The sequence below is a fragment of the Zootermopsis nevadensis genome, unplaced genomic scaffold (genome assembly GCF_977971745.1).
Source record: "Zootermopsis nevadensis isolate Lab colony 2312 unplaced genomic scaffold, Znev_1.0 Znev_ptg000007l, whole genome shotgun sequence".
NCBI lineage: Eukaryota > Metazoa > Arthropoda > Insecta > Blattodea > Termopsidae > Zootermopsis > Zootermopsis nevadensis.
This window is the reverse complement of record NW_028259139.1, coordinates 155,092-179,493: the sequence shown is the minus strand read 5'-3', so window position 1 is coordinate 179,493 and position 24,402 is coordinate 155,092. Positions and strand designations below refer to the sequence as shown.

The 24,402-nt window shown below is 45.2% G+C and overlaps 1 protein-coding gene across 4 annotated transcripts in view; it reads left to right on the top strand.

Moving 5' to 3' along the window:
• The window catches only part of EcR (Ecdysone receptor), a 223,356-nt gene that overhangs the window by 110,337 nt on the left and 88,617 nt on the right, over positions 1 to 24,402 (top strand). The window contains exon 1 of one of the 4 annotated variants that reach the window (XM_087343855.1): positions 2,636 to 2,747. The exons of the other annotated variants lie outside the window; for them this stretch is intronic. The gene's annotated coding sequence lies outside the window, so the exon portion shown is untranslated. Of the gene's footprint in view, positions 1 to 2,635; positions 2,748 to 24,402 lie in introns of those variants that run through there. 4 annotated transcript variants of the gene reach the window in all.

Here is a 24,402-nt window from a genome sequence, read left to right as displayed (position 1 = left end):
CCACTCTGACAGTCAACGCGCGAAACACCAGTTTTGTACAAGATGCAACTCATTTGTTGAAAATCTTCGTTTGATTTGAGGAGCGTCGTTTAATGTAGACGTAAGAAATAAGCCCTGCCTACAAATTTCAGCTTTCTCGTGGCACCTCTGTCTGACTCGAATGTAGAAAATTATTTGGAAATCGAAACATAAGAACATACGTGGCGTAGGCTCTTCGTATGAACTGCGAAACAGTTCAGACGGTGGGTTAACTAAGAAAACACAAGTATCTTGCTCTGAATGAGGTTAGTTAACTAGTCTTGGCAGTTGTGATGCTTTGACGTACAGTTTAACGAACACCAGAAGCAGGCGTGTTCGTTATATTTGCGCGCCGGCGAAGGGTTCATTGGCTTCTCACTAAAAGTAGACGAAACACCTGACTGATATATCGCGCAGAGAACAAAAGAAGTCGATAAGACTGTCTATCATTCAGCCATCAATTATCTCTCACGTGTCTGTCAAATGAGGCGTCGTAATCAATTCATACGCCGGATAGAATCCCTGTCCTTTGACCGCCGGCTTGGACACCACACACGAGGGACAAAAGAGGAAAAAACTATTTGTACGCCGCAAGAGTAAATTATTCAGCATGCACCGACTACGTAGAGTTCAATTAAAGTAGACGAACTGACCTAGTGCGCTGTTTACGTCACGTGTTCGTAATGCTGCTAGGATTTTATGTATGTAGGTTGGAGCTCTTGAAGGCGTTGTATATTTTGTGATCAAAGCAGTCGAAGGCTTTTGAAATGCATGTGGACAAAACGTGTGTATAGTTCACACAGGTAAATATGACGTTCGTGTATTATGCATCCCGTTCAGAAAACAAAGAAGTTGTAATGAGGTCGAATGAGTCTGTTTCTCTCTCTTTCTCTCTCTCTCTGGATGAGACATTGTCCATCCCCCAGACGACACGTGGAAGAATATTGGCGGGAGAAAGGCATTTCGTGTGCCAGTTTGCTCTGTACGACTCCCACGTGGATTGCCCTGGGTGCGAACCCGGGTTTCCGCGGTGGGAGGTCGGCGACTAACCGCTTGCAGTATGCCGCGGACTAGAACAACAAGGACTTGCTTCATTGCAGTTAGAACCGTAGGTTATCTGCTCGAAACTCGCAACATTTTGATGCTTAGAATCCGGGATTTGTGTGGGATGCCTTTTCTCGTAACCGAGTCTCCCTCCAGGCATTTTTTCTTCTCTCTTTCGTCCTCCTTTCCTTAGCTGATACGTACTACGTAAATGCAACGGCTGATAATATCCTTGCTTCTCTGTTGTCATCATTTTTTTAATACCATAATTGTGCCTGCATTATCATGTTTTCGAGACTTGTTAATTTGGCATCGATTTTATTTTATATTTTTTTAATATACTGCCTTGATATCATTCCTCGTTGTTGGCAGTGGCGGGTCGTTTGCAATCCGAGTTCTTCATCAAGCCTTTTGTAAGCTGCATTATGTTCAATTTCGATTTTCTTATGGAATTAGTTGACAAATTACAGTTTCAGACACTTACGACTGTCGGTACGGACAGAAGCATTTCATAATAGCCTTTCATGCGACTCTTGTTGGCGTTGTGATGGCAGGTAACGAAGGAGAGACTTCCGATAGCGAGCTCGTGTTTGTTTGTTTGTTTGTACGCTTGTATGTTTGCAGGATTGCGTTTAAATTCTGATCACCTGATGTACGACACAAACTCCTACTAGAGCCGGTGACTCCGAGGACCCGAACTAATGCCATTCACATCGTATGGCTATTTCCTTGAGACAAATTTTAATTTTTTCTTATCGTCTTAGCCTAGACCGTCCAAATGACCTCTTCAGGCTTTAAACCAAAAGTGCGTATACATTTGTCATCGTCCCGCCCAGCACACCCTCCCTGATTTTAGTATCGTAATAATTTTTTTTCGGATAGTACAAATTACGGAAGTCGCTCAAACATTTCTCCGTCTTTCGTCAGCCCACCTGGGCCAAACATTCCGCTGAGCTCGCCGTTTTCAGACGCCCTCGATCTGTGATATTTCTCATAATTTCAAAAACCGCGTTTCCAACCCATACGAAAATTTCGGTTTGTCACATGCATTTTGACCTTTCCGTTTTTGGATAGCGGACGAGGTGGTCAGCTATTCTTACCTGCATAGCAGCCAAACCTTCCCCGAGTTTTATCTGGTGCCGCCTAAAATTTTGTATGAGCAATTGAAATAGCGTACGGAGGCCGGGACAGATGACTTCATGGAAATTGGCCGGTGGGGGACATAGGCGTAGAGGGTAGGCTGATGATGAAATGTATTTCACAGGAGGGATTTAAGTTGTGAGCCGTGTGAACTGCATTCAAGGCGTTGGACGACCGGCCAGCCAGCCAGCCAGCCAGCCAGCCAGGTGCCCCCTCATGTCAGCCGCGTCTCTCGCCTGTCTCAGCTTCCAGCATAAATCTTTTTAATTACTGCGCCTGTGTCACGAGCCGAGCCGTGAATTGGGGTGTCCGCCACTGGTTTGGACGTTGTTCCATCCATCATGCAGTCAAGTCAGTCAGTCAAGGAGTTGAAAAGGTCACTCCGCGCCGCGAGGCTGTTCTGTTGAGCGACGTTCTCTGTGCAGGGATGAGCGCGGGCTACCCGAGGATTTCTTCCCTCGCTGTGAACGAGGCGCTGTGCTGTAATTTGCAGTGACGTAATCAGACTTTGAGAATTTGCTGATGACTGGGAAACCAGGACAGAGGTAAGGCGGCCACACTCGTTTCTTATTGGACGACTGAGTCTTAGTTTGTGCACGTGTTATTTTTCTGTGCCTCGACCTTGCAGACCGAGGTCCTGATTTTCACGTTCCTGTTACGTTAACGGACTGTATAAGTTATCTAAGAAACTTAACTCCGTGGTATCAGAAGACGTCACCGGCAAGACTAATGCCCTATTATCAAGATCCTGAATGAGTTTGTATCTCATTGCTCTAGTGGAAAGTTTCCGAGTTTATCCAACAAAGCTCCTCATTTATTTCAAATGTCCAAAGAAATCAGTTATGAAGGGAGGTGCGTCATATGTAATAAGAAGAAAGAAAGCACGAATTATCTCTTCAGTTACGGGCTTATTCAAGTAGAGAACGCCGGAGAGTTGCCTTAAAGGTGTTACAACTTCGCATGTGAAGGTGTTACAACTTCGCATGTGAAGTTGTTCTGTCTTCTGGTGGGGTGTTCGCGCTGTCCGTCGCATTCCAGATGCACCGAGTTCGAATGTCGGTTAAGAGATCAACTATTTTCATTGATTTGATCGCGTTTTTCTTGGTCTTCGCAGATGGTGCGAAAAACATCTTGCAGAATTAGGTAACAACTTATCCTACTCCTGCTGATTCCCATTTTTCATCATTTGATACAGCGTCGTTTAAAGGCCATTAACATTACGTTTACTCAGCCAGACACGGGCATGTCTGTAATTCTGTCAGGAAGACGCAGGAGTTTTTAGTGGCGTGCGCCTTAATTGGCAACGAAACCTGACGCTTGCCATTTACAGGAGGCCGAGACATGTCTCCAGATGAAGCTGATGAAGCTGCTGGTTGTTGATGACAATTAAATGTCAGTGTGACCAGAAAGCATTGCAGCTGTAACGCGTTTCCCTGGATACTCGGAACACGCTGTCGCAATATAAAAATAGCTTTTGTGTCCTTGAGTCCTGTGGAGATCGTTCACTCATGAAAGAGACAAGGTCGCCGCTGTATTTATCACTTGTCACGTGATATTATTTACAGTGCGTTTATCTTGTTCGCCGCCATCAGCTCATCTTATTGCCGCGGTCCATGCCCCACTCTCGGCTCGGCTACTGAATCATCGTGTCAAGTGGGACTCTCTGGCCGCAGAAACTTGATCCTCGCTCCATTGTGGCTGTTCTGCCACAGGCATCTGCGATTTGGCCTTCCTCGGAACCCGATGAAGGCGACGTCTTGATTCGATATAACGCGAAAAGTTAAAGACCAGTAAAGATTCCTTTACAGAATCAGCAAGCTTTTCCGCCTTAAGTTCAAACTTCGCAGCAGAAGATTAATTTATCAAGACAGTTTCTTGCAGTTCACACAACTATTCTTTACGTCGATGTTCTAATACTTCGATTTTTAAAATAAATATGTACAAATGTGCCTTGGATAAATTTTACTCTGCGTGATGTCTGAGACGGTCGCTTCAGTTTCCTTGTTCCTAGAGCAGGATTTCATAATACGCAATGAACGCATAGGCTGTTACTGTAAATTTGTAAAATTGGAACCAACATGGCTGTTGGATCGCTATTACTTCGCACACACAGACTTCTTTTTGCGACGAAACTAATCTGTCTGCGTGTTGTACACGTCTTGTTGAAATCTCAAGGCTGTAAGAGGAAGTGTTCGCACCCCACAGTGCACCAAAATGTGCTTTTCATATTTGTTACGTGTGCACAGCGTCTATTTGTAGTATCTCACCTTAGCAACTACTGAGCGCCTGATGACTCAGCAGTCAGACAACTCACTTAACAGGCGTGACACGCAACAGGACTGAATGTGTGACATGTGCCTTTGTTGCGAGTTTGCGTACCTCCGAGGAACTTCTCTTACGTTAGGGAAATACTGGAATATTTTTTACATGCTACAAGCGTGGTTCAGTCGTCGCTTGTCCCAAAACCCCCAGAAGACGGCCCTCTACAAAGAAACCTTTAATTCTGGAAACCAAGAGGTTACTCCAGTCGTAATCAGACGATAAATGTTGGAGTACTTATCGAAATTTTTTGGTGAAGTCATTGGCCTCTTTGGATGAGAGGGCTGCCACACACATTTCAAGACTTGAAGTTTCAATGCTTACTGAACTTTTTGAAAGGGGGGGGGGGATTTGTAGTGTTCTATTAATGCCATGTTTCGGCGTTTTAATGTCTGGGCTTTTGCGTCAGAAATTGCAACGTTAAGTTATGGAAGTTGCTGGAAGACCCGAGTCTCATCTTATTTTTCTCTTTCTGTCAATAAGTCTGCTTAAACTCCTGGGCAAATTTAAATTTGTTTGCTTCTCACGTTTTCGCAAACAAACAGACAAATCAGTGTGCCAATAATCTCAATGGCTGATACAAAACAGCTGAATCACGTAGCTGCGCGATCAGACACTCTCAAACTTTGCGTTGCTGATAGTTCCTGCAAAAACCTTCGGTTTCTTTATTTGACTGTGAGATCTCGTAGTCGCGTTCAGGTTGTTAACACACTTTTGCTGTCTCTGAAGAGTGCGCAGTGCCTCAAGAGGAACACATCCGATGAGTGTCCACCGTATTAAAGCCCATTTTTGTAAGAAATACAACCAATCTTAAAGTCTAAGTGCACCTGCCCAAGTTTTACGAAAACACACTGCAGAGAGTATTAGATACTTTTATCTTCTTCACAAGTCTTCGGTCCTGTTCCAATTCTTCCACTCCTCACAGACAAGCGGTCTGTGACATGTCACTCGATTCATCACTACCGCTGTTGCTGTTCACTCCATTATATTCAGTTATATATATTGGTGACGAAGCGTGACTACGCGTGACGTACTGCAACGGCGTGACGAGATGTGGCCATAAGTGTCAAAACGTTACCTAACCTAACAAAATCCACTAAACAAAATTAACCAAAACTAACCCAACCTATCCTAAGCTAACCTAACCTGTCGTAACTTTATCTAACCTATTGCAAGGTAGCACGTAACTCCTTCCTTCCTTCCTTCCTTTGAGTGATCCGCATACTGGGCTCTCCCTACAAGGTCAGCGGCCATAATCGGGGGATCCTGTTCCATCTCTGAGCTTCGTTTATCGTTGCATGTGCACTCCATATTGGCCAGCGTGCTGTGGCGTGGTCAGGGAAGGACAGACGGCTTCTTGCTCTCGCCCCTGCAAGGAACAGGTTGGCTCAGCCGATGACGTTTTGGACAGGGGGTCCTGTTCGGGTCTAGTGCTGGCCGAGACACCGCGAGCGTCTCTCGCCCGAGAACAGTTCGTCGAGAAATGAGATGTGGCACGCATGCGTTAGGTGAAGAATGCACGAAAACTACGCCTGGATGGGAGCATAATATTAAAATTAATCTTCATGGAATAGGGTGTGATGTTTCGGGCTGAATCGATCTAGCCCGAGTTAGGGATTGGTACTGGGGCATTGTGAGAATTTGTTGTCTGGCCGAACTTCTGTAAATGTCGACATGCGTTCAGTCTTGTAGGTCGTTATTACACACACACGAGCCAGACACGATTTTTTGTATTAATCTTGGATGCCGTTTTATGTCTACCCGCGACAACGTTGCCAAATATCGACCCGTTCTCGTATGAAATTCCTTTTTCATGACATTGCGAGTCGATGCATGAGCTTGCGTGCTTAATCGGCGAGCCATGACAACTGTGACTTTTCCCCAGGCACTCGTCCAGACGACGCTGAACAGACCCGTGTCTGAAAGCCCCTACTCGCTGTTGTAACGCAGATTTGGATTGTGTTACAAGTTGCTTGAGAGAGAGAGAGATGGAGATGCTGATGACTGCACGTGGACGATCAGGACGACTTCATGCCAGAGTAATCTTAAATTGGAACACGTTGGGGGGTAGGGTCAACACCGACGTTTGTGGGAAGGCAGGTTATTTCACAGGTGCGGGTACGTAGCAGTTCTGTTAGGCGCCAGTAAGTTTAGGTTAGACTGGAATTACTCGCAGAGGAACCGAGTGTGTGCTTGTGTCTCGTCTCCGGGCTGCTGGAACGAAGATTGTAAAATCTCATTACGTCAGGGCGCATGAAGTGGCGGGGTGTGTTGCACATGTGAATTTTGAGGAGTGTGTGGACATTTTTTTTGATGTCGTGGGCGTAGATGGGACGACCCGGAGTAGCTCAGTCGGTTCTACCCCACAGCCTGTTTCTTCCAGTCTCTGCATCCGCACCGGCTCTAGGGCTGACCCAGTCATCCATCCAGTGGGTAACTTCGAGGGTTGGGGTCCTTTCCCGGGGATAAAACACGGCCGTCGCGGGCCGATGACCACTCCCACCCCGCTCTGTGTAGTGCTGATCTACATCGCCCACCACCAGGCGTCTCCAAGACTTGTAGATGGGAGGCTAGTATTAAAATGGATGTTGAGGGGGGTGTGGCTCTTGTGAACACGGCTATGGACCTTCGGGTGGCCTCTGTTCCGTGGAATTCATTCATGCAAGGAAGCGTTCTTTTCCAGGGGTTGGTCGCTGTGCGTTGTGCTTGTTATCGGTTTCCTTGAAATAATGACACATCCAGGTTTACGGCGTGTGCTGGCGGCTACAGGTCTTAGGAAGGAAACTCGGACGGCGTGACGGAAGTCGATGATTACAGCTGCTTGCACAAAATACGTCGTTCCCGTCTGGTGATTCCTACGTACATTTTCCTTATGATTCTAAAAGAGAAAACCTCTCCCCAGTGTTCGCCCGCTCCTTGTAAGGGTCCCGCATTTCTCTATGTAAAGTGTCGCTTATTTTGGACAGAGGAAGTCTTCCAAGGTTCAGGCAGTCTTTCTCGTATTATGGAACTTTTAATGAACTGTTTGTTATTTTTAACGTTTTGCGGACTTTTCCCACTTGCAGCTTTACGGGAAGTGCACAAGGTGACGTGTTACGAACGCACAGAAGTAATGGCTTTCGGAACCATAAAATGCGTTCGTTGCTTGCCGGTGACCTCGTTCGAACTCGGTTCCTCGCCGGCCGCCGTGCGTGTTGCAGCTGTTGAGAGCGGAGCTCCGCAGACAAGTTGCTTTCTGTAGGTTAGGTTAGAGCCTGCGTCAAGAAAGCACTAGCAATCGGTTACGTCATACCTGTTTAAAAATGAGTTTTCGCTACTCTGTCTCCTCATCGTGTTCCTTCCGAAGAAGACCAACGTGCTCTCCCAATGCCGACCGAGTGGCGCTGTTGGACTTAGCATTTTTGTCTTCTGTGAAAATTATTTCAAAGGCGTCGTAATCACAGCTGACCCATTAACTGCTCCGTACGAATTTCTGGATGTTGTCTGCTTCGATGGGCGTAAAATAGGATAAATTCTCGACTAGGTGAGGGACTGTTCGTTGTCCAGGAGGACCTCAGCTCGGCCTGCAGTGGACAGCTGTTGACAAACCTAATCAGCAGTCATTTCAAATTTTGTATTCAGTCGCCGTGAAATCTAAAATCTTTTTTGCCATAAATCCAGTTGCATTCATTACACTACATTAGGTAGGTCAGTGGTGTCACAGATAAAAAGAAATCCTCAGCTCAGAGTCACAAGTTTTGTTCCGCGTCGAGTGAAATGAATCCTGTGGCCGCTTAAAACGAGTCATTACAGAAGGGAAAGTGAAATTTGGAGGTCATGCGGCCTGTTTCCGTGTCTTATCTTCAGGTTCGGATTAAATTCGGCCCCAAACTCTGGATGAGTTTAATTTCGGTCAGAAGCCAGTCTCTGTGTGTCACCCGTAGTCTGTTCTGCAAGGTCATATTCAGATAACCGAATTTCAAAGAACATCTGGCCCGTCACGTCGGCCATGCTTGCAGGTCCAATTGAAATCTGCAGCCTTAATTGCTTTACTGCACGCAAAACTTAAGTTTCGCTGCTGTAGGAATTGCCTGCTCGAAGAAACTTCATTACCTTCTTTGATAGAAACTGCCAAGGGGCCTTATCGAGCGCCATTTGAGTCCAGTTTGCACGCCTTCACACCTATTATTGACTGCAAATGGGTTTATACCCGGTGGCAGTGTCCTACAATAACATACAAAACAATGAGACAGAACAGAACAATGAGATACATCAACACAATGAGACAGAACAAAACAATAAACAAAAGGACACAACAAAAACAATAAGACACAATAAACAATGAGATACATCAACACAAAGACAGAACAAAACAATAAACAAAAGGACACAACAAAAACAATATGACACCCAAACAATGGGATACATCAACACAATGAGACTCAACAAAACAATAAACAAAGGACACAACAAAAACAATAAGACACAATAAACAATGAGATACATCAACACAGAGACAGAACAAAACAATAAACAAAAGGACACAACAAAAACAATATGACACACAAACAATGGGATACATCAACACAATGAGACACAACAAAACAATAAACAAAGGACACAACAAAAACCATAAGACACAACATACAATGAGATACATCAACACAGAGACAGAACAAAACAATAAAAAAGGACACAACAAAAACAACACATCCCACTCAAAATCAACCAACTCATAAATTACAAAACCATCCAACCTCAAGTACTTAACTTAAAAAAAAGAACTTAATACCACCTAGACATAAGACAATAACTGTAATGTATTACAAACGTCATGAACTGATGCACTCACACAACAATACAATGAGACACAACAATACAACATACCACACTCAAAATAAAACATCTGACACACAATAAAAAAACACACATCCACTAATTAATCACAATACTTAAGAGTGGAATATAAAGTCCGCTCTCAGTACATGAAAATTTTATCCCAAAGAACTACAGCCCTTCATCACTTGGAGACTAAGACACTTCACTTCACTTATCACCATTTATTCCCAACTTAATAACCCTTAGCTTGTAACTACTTTTCTGACCCTCTTTCTAAAGGTGCCTAATTTACAGGGGAAAGACTCTAGCACGCCTGGAGGTAATTGGTTCCAGCTTCTTATGGTCCTATTTACAAAGGAATATTTGCCTACATCCGTTCTTTGTTTCCTAGTCCTAATTTTCCGAGTATGATCGTCCCTGCCCAGGTAGCATGGCTTTAATAATCTATCCTCTATCATTTTCCAAGCCCGGCCCCCCGTGTATGCTTTGAAAAGGGCGCACATTCGGGCTATCAATCTACGCTGTGCCAATGTTTCCCAACCAGATTCGTTCGTGAAATTAGCAAATTTAGCCGCTCTCTTCTGCACCCGATTTAGTGCTCTTACCTGTCCTTCCCTGTAAGGGTCCCAACACACAGCTCCATATTCAAGTATCGGTCTCACTAGCGACGTATAAGCTAAACGTTTCGTATTGTTATTTCCCTTTTTTAGTATACGCATTACGAAATGGAGAGCCTTCCATGCTTTAATTAGTGTATAATTCACATGATCTGCCCAGCTCAGATCACTGCGAATAAGTATTCCTAAGTACTTAAAGCTATTTGCCTCTGGAATTAATTGATCCCCAAAAAAGTAACTCAGCTTATCCTTCACCCTAGCTCTATTGAAGCTGACTGCTTTACTTTTACCTGGATTTATCTTCATTTCATTTTCTACCGCCCATTCCCATAATCTATTCATATCTGTCTGTAACTTATCAATGTCACTACTATCCATTATTTTCCTGTATACTATACAATCATCAGCGAAAAGCCGTATATTTGAATCAATGTTTTTCCAAATATCATTAACATAAGCTAGGAATAGCAAGGGACCTAATACGCTCCCTTGCGGCACTCCTGACGTTACCCTGACTTCATGAGATAGCTGTCCTTCCACTCTTACTCTTTGCGAACGTCCTAAGAGAAATTCCTTTACCCATAACACTACCCTCAAGTCCACACCGGTTGCAGCAATTTTTGTAATCAGCCTATCGTGTGGGACTAAATCGAATGCCTTTGAGAAATCTATTATAACCGCATCAGTCCTGATTCCCTCGTCCAATGAATCAGCAACATCTTGACAAACCGTGACTACTTGACTTTCGCATGAGTACCCTGGTCTAAACCCATGTTGACCCTCATATAACCACTCACTCCTTTCCCAGACTTGCCTTAGATACCCTGCTATAACGTGCTCCATTTGCTTGCAAACCACCGAGGTTAAACTGACCGGTCTATAGTTCCCAACTACCGATCGATCTCCCCCTTTATAAATAGGGACCACTATAGCTTTCTTCCAGTCCCCTGGGATAGAATTGTTGTTCATCGTTACCTCCAGCAGACGCGCAAGGTATGGAATCATTGCTTCCCCACCTAACTTTAAAATTTCCCCGGGGATGCCATCTGGTCCGACGGATTTATTTTTCCCGATTGCTGCTATCCGTTTCCTTATGATATTGATACTAATGGTAAACGTTTTATCTGAATCTGTTGATTGGATTAGCTGGTTATTTAGCGAAATTATCCGTTCGCAACTGAATACCGACGCATAATAAGCGTTAAGGGAGTTGGCCTTTTCTGTTTGATCTGTGATGAGGTTTCCTTTAACGCCCTTGATTGCCGGAATAGTTTCTCTATTACCCTTACGTCTTTTAACATATTTGTAAAACTCTGTCCAGCTTCTCCCCTCTCTTTGCAAGACCGAAGTTAAGAATGTCTCCTGAGCCTTCTTTTTTACTATCAGCAACTCCTTGGATAACCGTTTCAGCTCCGCTTGGTACTGCCCTCCAGAATTTCTCTTATTATAAACCCTCCTCACCTTTACCTTCAGACGTTTCACTTCCTTGGTATAATATTCCGGATCCGGATTTTTACTCAGGATTCTTTGAGGTACAAAACGATCGATACCCTCGAAGACTATATCCTTATAGCTTTCCCATATCTCTTCCACGCTACTACCATTTCCAGCCCATAATTTAAACTTTTCCCGAAGAAAGCTTTGTAATCCTAAAACATTTGTTTTATGGAACATGGGGACTAATCTTTCTACCTGCGGTTCACGGATTTTTTCTTCCCATTCCACTTCTAATATTACCCCACTGTGGTCACTGATCCCCTGCACAATGCTGCTGAGTCCAGTTTGCACGCCTTCACACCTCATTTCTTCAACTCGATTTTCATGCCATCTGCACCGCCTTATGCTAAGTGATCTCTTCTCTTCGAGTTTTTTGACTGAGGATCTTGCACATTTTTCTCACCTCCCCATGTCCACGTTGTATCTTGTCGCTCCTTACAGTAAAATTAGTGTCTGAATGCATCGTTGTTTAACGTAGTATTAGCCGCTTTTGATGTTATTTGCAGTAAATGAACATTGAGAAGCTGATACACGTTTAGGAAAATTTGCTATAGAATATTTCCGGTTGGGCCTCAGCTTTCTCTCGTGTAATTTCCGGAGTTTGAGTTCAGATTTCTGCCCTCTCCTCGTTCATATGCATTACAGACGTGGCACACACCGCGAGCCAGTCCTCGGTGCAAGTGAAAGCTTTTCGTTGCTGCCAACATCGTTTCAGAGGGAAACTGAAATCGTCATGCTCGGCGTTTCAGCTGAAAAGGATATCAGACACAGACCGGTGAAGGGCAAGGCCACCGATGTTACGAAATAAATCCTGGTTTATGTAAAAATTGAATAACGCCGTCGTGTATTTGAAGCCCGGGGCCTCGCTAATGATCGGAGCTCGTTCGTGTGGGAGGAACGTTTACATTGCCCATGTTACCGACCCCGAGTCGAGAGACTGTTTGTGTACACGTCACTGTTCAGGAGGCCTTGGAATCTCAAGTGCTGGCACATCTCGGCGGCCATTGCTGCTAGCAAAGGCCATCTCGTACTCGGCTTTTTCTCCCATTGGTATCTGTGTGTTGAAATAGCCTTCGTACTTTAATGGCGTATCGATTCAATTTCTTAAAATATTTGTTTTCAAAATTTGAAGAGGAATTGTCAAACAAAGTTTGGCTCTCTGTAAATCAGTCAAGTCACGTGCAAAAGCAAACTACGAGAGCTAAAGGTACAATTTGGCTGCACGCGACAGAGACAAGCGACCGAGGCAGGCGACAGAGACGGGAGACGGACACATCGCAGCTTGTCGCCACACACTTTTGAGGTGACGACCGAGACATGCGGCAAAGTGTTTGTTTTCTTTGTTTTTTTTTGAGACATACGTGCACATATTCTGTGAAAAATGAGTACAAAAATGCTTCTAAAAAGGTTACTCGAAGAAGAAGATGATGTGTTGCTGTGTTATTTGTTGCGAAAGAAACAAAGAAAACCTATGAGTTCAATATTAAAAATCAGACGTGAAGAAGGTTCTTTCTGTCGGTGGTCGGTTTTCTGCTACTAATTCTACCAATTGCTCATCTTGGTCACCAGTAAATTTAATTTCTGCCATTATTTTACTCAACAACACACGTGCTGCCTGAGCCCGTCGCGAGACACTACTGGTCCGAGAGCGGTCTCCTGTGCTTTGTCTCTGTCACCTGTCTTTGTCTCGCGCTCGTAATTGTACTTCATACGATTGTACAGAGAGCAGACAGGAAGCGACCAGTCTCGGTCTCGTGACTCTGTCGCCTGCCTCGGTCGCTTGTCTCTGTCGCGTGCAGCCAAATTGTACCTTAAGGAAAAATAGATCGACTTTTTTTGACATTTTCAAAACGAACTGTTTCAATGTTGTAAATTGTTTTCTTGACAGGGAAATGGGCCTCTTATTGGAAATTCTTATGCAATGATAATGTCTGAAAAGGTGTCCGGTTAAGCTTCTAAGTGAAATATGCAAACGTAACACTGGCACACAGAAATGAGATTCTGAGATCGTTGATTAGAGTGTGAGGAAAACGTACAATGTCGTAATGTTTACTATCATTCAGTTTGCAAATTTCCGTAGTTGTTTGTAATTTCCAAACTTTTGAAAATGAGGATGTAGTTTATTTCATGTCTAATCTACACAGTAAAATTCTGCAAGCCTAGAGGTCGTGGTATGTATGACATTTTATTTTATCCTTTGTGTTGTTGCAATGAAAACCTTGCACTTCATCGTCTGTGTTGGTGCAGGTTTCAGAAAAACTGAGTAACACTTTTAGGTTTAACCTTTAATGTATCGCTGTCGTGCTTGGAGGATGTTTTAATTTTTCAGCAAAGGACTAAAGACAGTCGATGCAAAGTTGCACGGATGTTTCCAGAGTTGATCTGTCGTCTTTCTTCCGTTGCCTGTGGGACAAAGATGTTGAGTGTTTTTTGTAATGCTGTCGGTCCCTGGTCGCACCGGGTAGCAATTTTCGCTTGGAACATGGCAAGTAATTCTTTATTACAGACAGCCAGCCACATCATACCGTGTTGCACCTGAAATTATAAGCTTCTCGTTTACACGATCGCTCCAGCGAAAACTTGGATTTTGGACGCGGCTCTGCCGACTTGTTCCTTAAAACAGATCCATGAAGGCTTTTTTGGTTTTTTAGTTTCATTTTAAGCAAATCTTCGATAGTTTCGTACGGCTATTGCAGGTTATTTGTTCGTTCTGAATAACAAGGACCCTTTGTGCCGACAGAGGTCTCAGACTTCTTTGGAACTTGCGCTGTTCAAGGGATGGCATCACTGTTTTAAAATATCTGGTTGTTTGGCACTTGTAGGTCTTGCATCCGTGTTAAACTTGGCAAATCTAAAAAAAAATTACCGCATGACAAAACCACCGCAGACTTGCCAGACAATAAAATGTAAATCAAATCTTCTGGAATCGGATGTGAACTGAAAGGCTCACTCTGTATTACCAGAATTGTGAAACGAATAACGCGGCAGTGTGTTTGCCCGTCTCCGATGGGAGATGCGATGAATGCATGCAGAATATCGGCAGAGAAGTTTCTGGGGGGAAATCGTGAAGATGTGAGGATCGGAGGTGGGTCGGCATTATGGCCGTTGATACTTATATCACCAGCGTTAGCTTACGCGTTGTTCCGTTGTTCGTAAGTCAAAATTTAAGTTATTAATGACGTCCAGACTACATTTTATTCTTAAACTATTTTGAAACCTGGAGTTAGCTACAGAATCGTGGAAACGGAGATGTAAACGAACGTCTGGACGGTTCTGTTACAAAAATTGGCGGCCTCTCAGCTTATATTTAGATCCTGGCGATAATTGCGAAGTGTGATAATTGCAGCATGGATGTCGAGAAACTGCTATGGAGCCGGTGCTCCCATTCGCTTGTCGCTGTTGCGAACTCTTACGTTAATTGGACGGACGTTTTCTGAAAGCCGATACTAGGGGCATCCGATTTAGGGTAAACCCCCCCCCCCCCACATCTTATTTTCGTCAGCTGCTGTAACAAGCCGACTGTGCGAAATTCTGAGGTTAAGTGGTCTGATGCACTGTGGGATATTCATGTTAAACTTGGAAATATTTCTGTTTGCGGGATCATAGATTCTGTTTCACATGCGTCTTTTTTCCAGTGATAGTGATTGCCGAAACGTCCGGATATGGCTTGTCGTGCTCGTGTTCCTGGACCAGTCATCAGATTCAGGATGACACTGTGGGTCGAAGTTTGGCTAATTAATGAATTTTTGTATTGCCATGTAAGACGGCTTTGCTTTCGTTTGTAATTATTGCAAGACTGATTTAAAGCCCACATTTCTTCTGTGAGCCCGAAATGCCCGCCGCTCTGTGGAATTTTCGGTGTCACGTAGGAGTAGCTACTTTGCCCTGTAACAGACTTTTCCTCTGCCTAGAAATGGTACATGTTTATTTTTTGTTGTTAGTAACAGCAGCAGATGCTGCTCGCTTGTAATGTGATGTGTGAATGTTGTGAAGGGCAATGCAAGGTTGCAGAAAAGTTCTCTCTCTTCATGTTACTGGTCACGGCCTTCAGTGATTCTCCTCCGCCCCCCCCCTCCCTCCCGCGACACTGATCACGTGACCTAACCCAGCAGCCGCCGTGAAACGTTGCATATGAATAAAGGCGTCATGTCTACAAATGAGTAACTGAAAATTTAACATTTTAGGAAGTCTTTGAATAAACTCTCTGGTAGCAGAACCCGCGAGTCCAACAGCGACCCCCCCCCCCCCCCCCCCCCGGCGTTGTCAGGATCCTGAGCCAACTCTCACAACAGCCCGCTGCCCTGAGATTGATCTTGATGTTACCCTCCCATCTCCTTCTTGGTCTTTTTCTGTGAACGGTGCCCAAGAATTGGCAGGTTCGAGTTCAGAAAATCTAATTTTTGGGAATGAAGCTGGACTTTTTGAGAATAACCTAGCAGTAAGGCGAACGCGTTGATGACACTCCATCACTGGTTTCGGTTTTAATTGTGATCGCAAGTTAAGTGAGAAGTTGGGTCTTTATAAACGCAATTGCTTGATATTAACGCGGTGTTTGCTTATCATTTGCAAGAGATGGAAGGAATGCACGTGACGCTGGAACATACAAAATTAATACAAGAGTAGCAGTAGGGTTTGGCGTGGGTTGCCAGCGGCGTAAAGGCACGCGACTCTTTGTGCCGGGTTGAGATTGGGCGTCTGCAGTGGACCCAACTGAGCAAGGTCGGAATTATTCGGATTTTGAGGTCTTATCATGTTCGATCCGCTCTTGGATTACACATGGATGTATAACAAATTCTTCTCGGGACTCAGTACCTCGAGGACGAGGACGAGGACGAGGATGGTTCTCGAGACACGGCTGGCAGCCCGAGAAGAGGTCATTATGCTCAGTCGCCATTGATGGAAGGTTCTGCATATGTTGCAGTTGCTTTACGAGCATTTTATTTGAAATTCAGTTTTGTTTGAATCAAAACCACTGACGTAATGTTGATTCTCATTTATTCGGTGAGACCGGTGGCAAGGAAGGAACAGTGACAAAGCCGTTGTAAAGTGGAAGGCTTGTCGCTGTAATTACAAAATTGCTCGTTATCAGTGTAGGGAGATTGCAGCAGCAGCAGCAGCAGCAGAGACCTTCATGGCCGCATGTGGGACTTTGCTTGTCTTCCTCGCAGTGATGAATTCTGTTGTATCTGCGAGGTCACCGCTGTCTCATACTTTCGATCTTCATGGGCTTCCTCGTTGTTTGTGGCACACATTACGTAGGATGGGGGTCAGGAGTCGTGTTTTGAAATACTGACCCCGAGCTCCTCCGCGGTGGACTTCACTTTCACGAGAGGAGCCTTTCTCGTGTTGTTCGGTTTATTTCAGAATTTATTTTAGGTTGCAGGACCGAATTTTCCGTGTCAGACGATAAATTCTACGAGCGATCAAAAATTCGTTTTATGAACTCCAGTAGATGTCGCCATACAGGTTTTAATTTCGGCCTTCGGATGGTAAGGACTTATCGGGCGGGCATCGACAGCAATTGTTACATAAAAACTTTACCTTAAAATAGTATTTTGATAAAAGCGGCATAATTTTTACAAGTTCTTAATTTTAGAATTTTACCCAGCGTGGCCAGAGGACCATTTGGTCTGACCGAGCCCGAATCCAAAGTTTATCTTCAAGTATGTTACCCCTACCCAAGCCCGACTTCTTTCATTCTAGCCCGAACGAAGCCCGATCTGTTTATAAGCTGCCCTGACTGTCGTTTCATAATAAATGTCAACTTTAATGCCCGAATGTTGTCTGCATTCGATTATCTAACAGCGATGTAAAACATCTCGAGTTATTTACAATTATTGCGTGTTCCAAAGAAAAGGAGGGGGGAGAGAGAGAGAGAATGACATGAATCCAAGAAGAAAATTCCTTGTCCCCTCCGCCACTGCTGCCACCCAAACACCGCCTCTTGCGATTGGCCTGAAAACAATTTGCGTTTAAGGGAGCGCGCTGTGCTAACCTACAAGTAAATTAAGTTGCATTTTTTCGAACAGTACGACAGGAAATACCCGCAACTTTTCTTTCCAAAAGAAGAATGCCCCGAGAAAGCCAGAAATGTTTTATTTGAACCCCTGTCTGTCAGGGCCGAGGCCCTTGAAGACGTCTGGCAGCCAATCGCCTCCATTCAGATGTTCCTCGTGTCTCCCGCATGCCCACATGTTCTTATTGCTGCACCCACCTTGATCTGCGGGGTGCCGTGATATTAACAATCGCAGCGGGTAAAAATCTCCTGTGTCAGATCACAGTTTCAGGCCGACGTTTTGCTTGGGACAGGCAATTTTGTTTCGAAAGGATAACTCTTAACTTCGAAGCTTGTAGACGCGTCGTTCAATAAACTCGCCCGCGGGCCACTGTTTGTAAAGCGTTGAACTTCTCATCATATGAAGGAAGGCGCAGAGTTCAAGCATGTGAAAGTCGGCGTCACAGTGACTTACTGACCTTTCGAAGAAGGTGTCGCGTTGATCATGTTGCGTAACTCAGATGGGTTTGTTGGGCGCTTTATTCCTGCAAATGATGGTAGTATCCCCGTTTTCGTGGCGTGATCTGCCAGCATCTGAAAAGTTTCCCGTCTCCCTTCTTGTGTTTATTGTTCTACATCTAGTGTTCTGTTGCGTGCTTCCTCCGTCTCCCCGCCTCTCTGCTTGCCGCGTGACGTCAACTTTAACCTTCAGAGGGTCGCCAGGACTCGAAGCCACTGCCCTCGTTCTTCTATAAAAATAAAACGAAAATAAAAGAACGTACGAAGCGCTATTTAGAAGTTACATACGTGGGTTATGTTAAGTGACTGCAGCCAGGCGATGGCCTTTCTGCGTTGCGCGTGTGAAGACAAGACTTCTAAAATTATCGTTTTTATTTATGGGCTCGTTTTGGGTTTGGCGGCCGATTAAAAGGCTTGATCGGACGAGCACTTTACCATTAGTCTATTTATCGATAGACGAGCAGTTGGTCGTGGCAAATGCCGACTGCAAGCCCTACAGATTTGGATTCAGTTCTGAGCACAGAATGCACAAATGCAAATGGGCAGAGTTGCCCCCCCCCCCTCCCCCCCCCCCCCCCCCGAAGAGAAAAGGTTTGACGTGCAGAATTACGTTGTATGTAATGTTGGAACATTTTTATCTTAACATTTATTTTCCCGACGCTTAATTCAATCGATTGGTCGCCAAAAAGCGACTGACTTCTCACATCTCGCCTGTTCGATCTGAGGATGGATGTGTTCAAAATGCACTCGGTCCCACAGAGGAACATTGATTTCAAGAGGCAGGTAGGAGTATGAAGGCGGGCCAACCACTGCATTCTCACGCCTAAGAAATGTTTTATCGCGTATATTTTATCGCACTTCGATTCGCCCAAAACTCTTGCAGATCCGGACCGTATTCGATTGACGGGTGGGTTTGTTGGCTTGTACGTGACCCGCCTCTTCTGGGCCCCCCCTGTGATAGAGCTGCCCTCTTTGTACGACTTTCCCCACTTTCGCAGTCGTTCTCGGCTAGCAGCCTGTTGTCCCAGGACCTGGGACGATTAGGGTCGTAGCCCGATTAAAAATCGGGGCCCACTTCGGGTAAGTCGTCTCTTTGCTGTTGCGTTTAGTACATCGCTGTCGACTATCCATCCATTTACGATTGCACTGTAGAGGAGGAACCACGTACAGCTGCCCTCATTCTGACGGAAGATTCCAGATGGGGAGCAGGTAAGCCATATCAGTATTAAAATGTAGGAAAGCCGGCCGCGTGCTGAGGTCATTCTGATGACAACTTAAAGATACGAGGTTCATGCTTTTGGGGACCTGAATTAAATGTTCCGTCTCAAAATCTTGTAACATTGAGAAATACTTGGCATCATATCGTGGCGTGATGGTGCCCATTCAGTCTTTACAATCCTCAGAGTGGTCCATGGCTTCTGACACGTTGGCCCATGCCAAAACTCGTAATGAAATTAAGCTGACTTTGCGTAATCATCCCGCCTGCTCAGAAGGGAGCAACAGGTGCCCTGTTGTAACAAGTCCCAGTCGATGGCACAATCTCTTTCCTAGCTCCACGGAGCAGTTCTTGAGAAGTCGCCCAGTTGGTCAGGATGTGCCCCGCCCTGATGAAAGCTAAAGGTTCATTACCGTCGTCAATAAGCCCTGTCCTGAACCAGTTGACTGCAGTCTACAAGCGCTCGTCGTAGATCTTGAATACCCATTTTAATATCATCCTGCAGCGTCGGCCTACGAAATGGTTTCCTCCCTTGAAGTTTTCTTCTAAACATTTGGAAACATTTCTCATTCCTCGTGCATGCCACGCGTCCCGCTCATCTGAGCCTTCGTATTGTCTGGTTACACGTCTACACGTGTAATAATCCGTGTACTCTGCAGAAGGCGAGACCAATAGCGGATGATAATAAATAAAAAGTTTTACCGGCTCGTGCGTATTTCTGCCAGGAACAGGTCTCGAATGGCCTTCCTCTCAGGAAAGACGCTTTTGGTCCTTTCATTTGTGTATCGGGAGGTAGATGATTTTTGCCTTCGTCTCCTGCCCAATTCCCAAACGGCGATCACAAGGCGCGACATGTTGTCACGTGACCGCGAAGATGGCGAAAGATGTCCTTAACACTGGCAATGTAATCAGCTTCGCCAACACCCAAAACACCACCATCGAAGTGCGGTCTGACTTTGACGTCCATGTTAGGCATAGCCGACGCTCGCATTTTCTTTTCCCCTGTCTCTAGAGAACCGGTCGCCCACAGTCAGATCATCTGCTACCGTAGAAGGTTGTGTGGGAGTTAATTTAAATCACAAACGGAGAGAAAAAAATCAGCAGTTCAGGATTGGGGTCCTTGAAATCCGAATTTAACTCCGACATTGCGGATCTCGTTTCAGCGTAAGGTCACAATTTAAAATTGTACACTGTGGCAGGCTCCCTGATGTGTGAATTCATGAATGCTATTTTTGTTTTTAAAATACACTGCCTGCCTTCTGCCGGAGAGGACACGGTTGTGCGTGCGCTAACGCACGTGTGTGTCTTATACACTTGCCTTTAGTTCCATGTAGATCGATGAGCTTTATCGTTGCTTTCTTACTAGTTCTAATTGTGTTCAGCGAAGCACCCCCGGTAGCTGTTCAGTGCGACGCACGTGTCGCTACTCAGGTTATCTGAGTTTGACTTATTTTCTCCTCCGACGGACTTAACCCACACTCTTGGAGTTCTGCTCCTTGCTTGAGAACGGTTTAGAAAGCTACTTCGTTCAAAGCAACTTGTATTGCCTCTTGGCTTCGCTGTCCGGCGCGTTTTAAGTGTTCTTTACGCCTTAGCGTCATTCAGCCGAAGAGCTCGTTTTGCCGTCTGTCAGTGGCCCCGAGAACAGTTGAAGGGATTTTCGTGCCGCTGAAAACTGGCCCAGACTCCCGCCTTCCGACCTCTTGATTAACGCCCGAAGTCTAGAGGTGAGAGGCTGCTGCTATGACTAATGACGTCACCGCTTGTGATGCACGAGAACGGTAGAACGGATCCTCACGAAACTTGGTATGGACATGGAGGCTAGTCCAGTTTTCTACAAAAGGAGAAACCCAGCTTTTATGTTCTCTGCAGTCTGTCTATGTCACATGACCAACCTTCCATCTAATTGTCTTGGCCTTTGTGATATTTCTCTCCTGTACGGGGTGGTCTCGCAGATGATTGTTCCCTTCAGGTTTCCGGACTAAGATTTTGTCTGATCTTCCCATCTGTCTCCCCCCTTTTCAGCCTGACCGTTCCCCTCAAAACACCAGCAAGGAAAGTGTTGCACGGCATTTATAAAGACCGTGACCAAGCGAAATTTCAGCACGGAACGTCGAACAACGCCGAGCGCCAATCAGGCCATCGGTCTTCTTTGTTTCTTCAGAATGAAGGCAGTGCAAAGTCAGTGTTGCGTTTCTTCGGAATGTGTCATGTACCGATTCTGCTGTGTTTCGCCTCCCACCGTCTTGGCTCCGAGTTCCTGCCCTTGGTGGATCATTCGGAATCGGCGGGGAAAGGGTATTTATAGGCACAGTTCTATATAATAGCGTGCGTGTTCTCGCCGCCGAGTTCCTTGGCCTCTGTTCAAAGCCACCGTCGACCTTTCTCACCCTTTTATTAATAATGGAATACCTGGGTGTCATGATTGTGTGTGTGTGCGCGAAGTTGATGGCTCGCACACGGGAAATCAATAATGTCTGCGGTTTTGACAGCTGATGGACGTTACTGTAAGCCGAACGCGAGGCTGGAAGCTGGAACATGGACTTATTTCGAACCGAAATTTATTCTGTTTCGCCCGAAATGGCGGTTCGCAAATTCTACAGCGTGGGAGTGAAGCAACAAGATGGCTGTCTTCTGTAGTTTCACTCCGCGCTCTTTGCCAGAGATGAAATGCTTTCGAAATGAGTGTTACAAGCTTCCACTTGCATGCCTTCGCCTTGAACTCTGCTTCCATCTTCAGGAGACGTCCCTCATTTGAATTAGTAAACACGTTTGTTCTCTCTTGAAGAGTGGTGTGTTTATTGCTCGGAACGGCTGTCTGTCTGTCTGTCGTAATTTGTCTCTTCCTTAGGCCGTAACTTGATTATCTTGACTACTGTCACGTGTTTTGGTATGAAGTCCCCATTCGCTCCTTTTCTCCTTCAGACCTGCAGCGCAGTTGAATGCGCACACAAGCAAGAACTTAGGAGCTGGGCACTCGCTCGTCACACCCGTCCTTACCAGTTGTTCCCAAATGATACTACCATCCGACGTTGCGGATTGAAACTGGGAATCAGAAACGAGTTCGAGGGTGGGAGTTTGGTCATCTTCGTGCGGTCTGTATCCTCCTATTGTTATCGGTTGTGATGGTTCCAGCGAATGAGTGTTCACTGGGTCCACGTTCATGCTTCGTAGTGCTGTGCTGGACAGAGACAAGTCCTTACGGCCGAACGGAGCATCCGTGATGCGTGCAGAAACAGCCTCTGACGTCACAGGAGGCATTGCCTGATTACAAGTTCACGTCTTGTGTGTCTGGGTACTTAACCCGTCTTGTGATCCTAGGAGAACCGATCTTTGACACTTCTGAGGCATGTTTGTGTACTGGATAAGGCGGTATAGATAACCGCGTAATCCGAAATGATGATAATAATACATTTGAAGGTTAATTGAAGATATTGTTCAGTTGTTAACAAACTTTCTTTCTTAGACACTATTATATTTGCGCCGTAAACAAGTTCACTTACTGTCTACCGACCACTTTCTGTGTACAAAATATTTTTGCGGTTTTACTCTTGAGTTCCACGTGATTGGTTCGTGTGCCTCATGAAGCTTAGTGACTGGGCGAAGGGCTGAACAGTCGGGGTTTGATTCCCGGGAGTGACGCTTTCTCGTCAGCACCAAGCCCACACAGCCTCCTGTCAAGTGGGTAAAGCAGCCGGAACGTGAAGCTGAACACGTACCTCTATCTAGTGCAGAGGGTAAGAAGTAATCTACCATTACATGTCTTCAAGAAACGTTACTTTTTACGTTATCGTCTCGAAGTTTTTCGTATGATTTCCGATGGAGGAGATGGACGAAGCGGTTGTGGAATTCCTTGGTTCCGAGAAATGCATTTCTGTCGTCTGTCAAATTCAGTGACGGCACGTGTTCCAGAAAGGCGCTTATTTCACTTTTGTTTGTCTGTTTTCTATCGTCTTACTAGAATTGTCGGCGTGTGCCATCACACCACTGCGTCTGTCTGTCCTGCCTCCCCTAACTTAACCGAGACGACGGTGTTTCATTGCTATGTTAGACTTGTTGGACTTTATCCGTCATCCAGATCCTGCGGTTTTAAAAAAAAATTAAACCAGTGTTACTTAAATGATCTGCCATCTCATAATTCTGGGTCTGATTTGGATTCTCGCAGGATTTTTGACGTTAGTTAACGTAAAAAGGAGCTTCATCAGTTACTAGGAAAATCTGGACGCGTTTCCTAGCTTGTTTGTTAATTCTCTCTTTGAATTGGTAACAAACAAGCGTTGATAGCAGCACTGTCGTTGATATTATAGCGTGTAAGGAGTAATCCTGCAGAACCCTGAAGTCGCAAGTGCCGTTTCGCGTGAATGCAACACAGAGCGCCGTCGTTTGTGACTTAATTTTAACAACGAAGCGTTTACCCTGTGTTCAAAACAAAACGGACGATCGTTACAGCAGCGGACTGACCTACCGACCGCATGTAACCATTTCCAGGAACTTGACTGTGCATCAGTACGTCATAAAAGGTCGGAAACCTTTTACATGTTCGTGATACTAGAAGCGTGTCATACCCTCCTGAATTCTAGGAAGTTTTTCACCCCCCCCCCCCTCCCAAACCACAGAAATTATATAAAAGGACCTACAACCACCCTGAAAAGTCGAAAGAATCGCAGTTTGTTTATCCACTCGTACCAGCTGCGTAGAATTATTCTGTAAATCTGGATTCGCCGTCAGGTGTCGCAGTTTGCAGTGTACAGTCACAACTGCAAGGCTATAAAATGTGTGGGTCCTGTCAATATCAGTGTGCAATGAAATAAGACCGCATAATGTCCAGTGGCCCGTGTGTAATCAGTTGCGACTTGTACTTATCTGTGAAGGATTCTGTATCTCCTGTTCATGCAGATACGCCAGTGTCCCTCGTTGGGAATATGCAATGACGCCTATAGTGCGTGGCATCCGAAGGCCAGCGTTCATTAGCGTATTCATCTTAAACTTAACCTGCGAGTTCTTGTTGCAACTGTTACGTTGTGCCGACTTCTTTTGTTTCATATGCAGGCAGCAGCACGAGGAGACGACTGAAGATTATTTTTTGTAGTTCGGATATCTTGCCCTGGTCTCGTTCCCAAACTCCGCTTGTAGCCAGCGTTTGTTCTAGCACGAAATGCGAGTCTTGGGATAAGATCTAACGAAATTGTATTTGCGTCACCAATTGTGTGTGGGCGTGG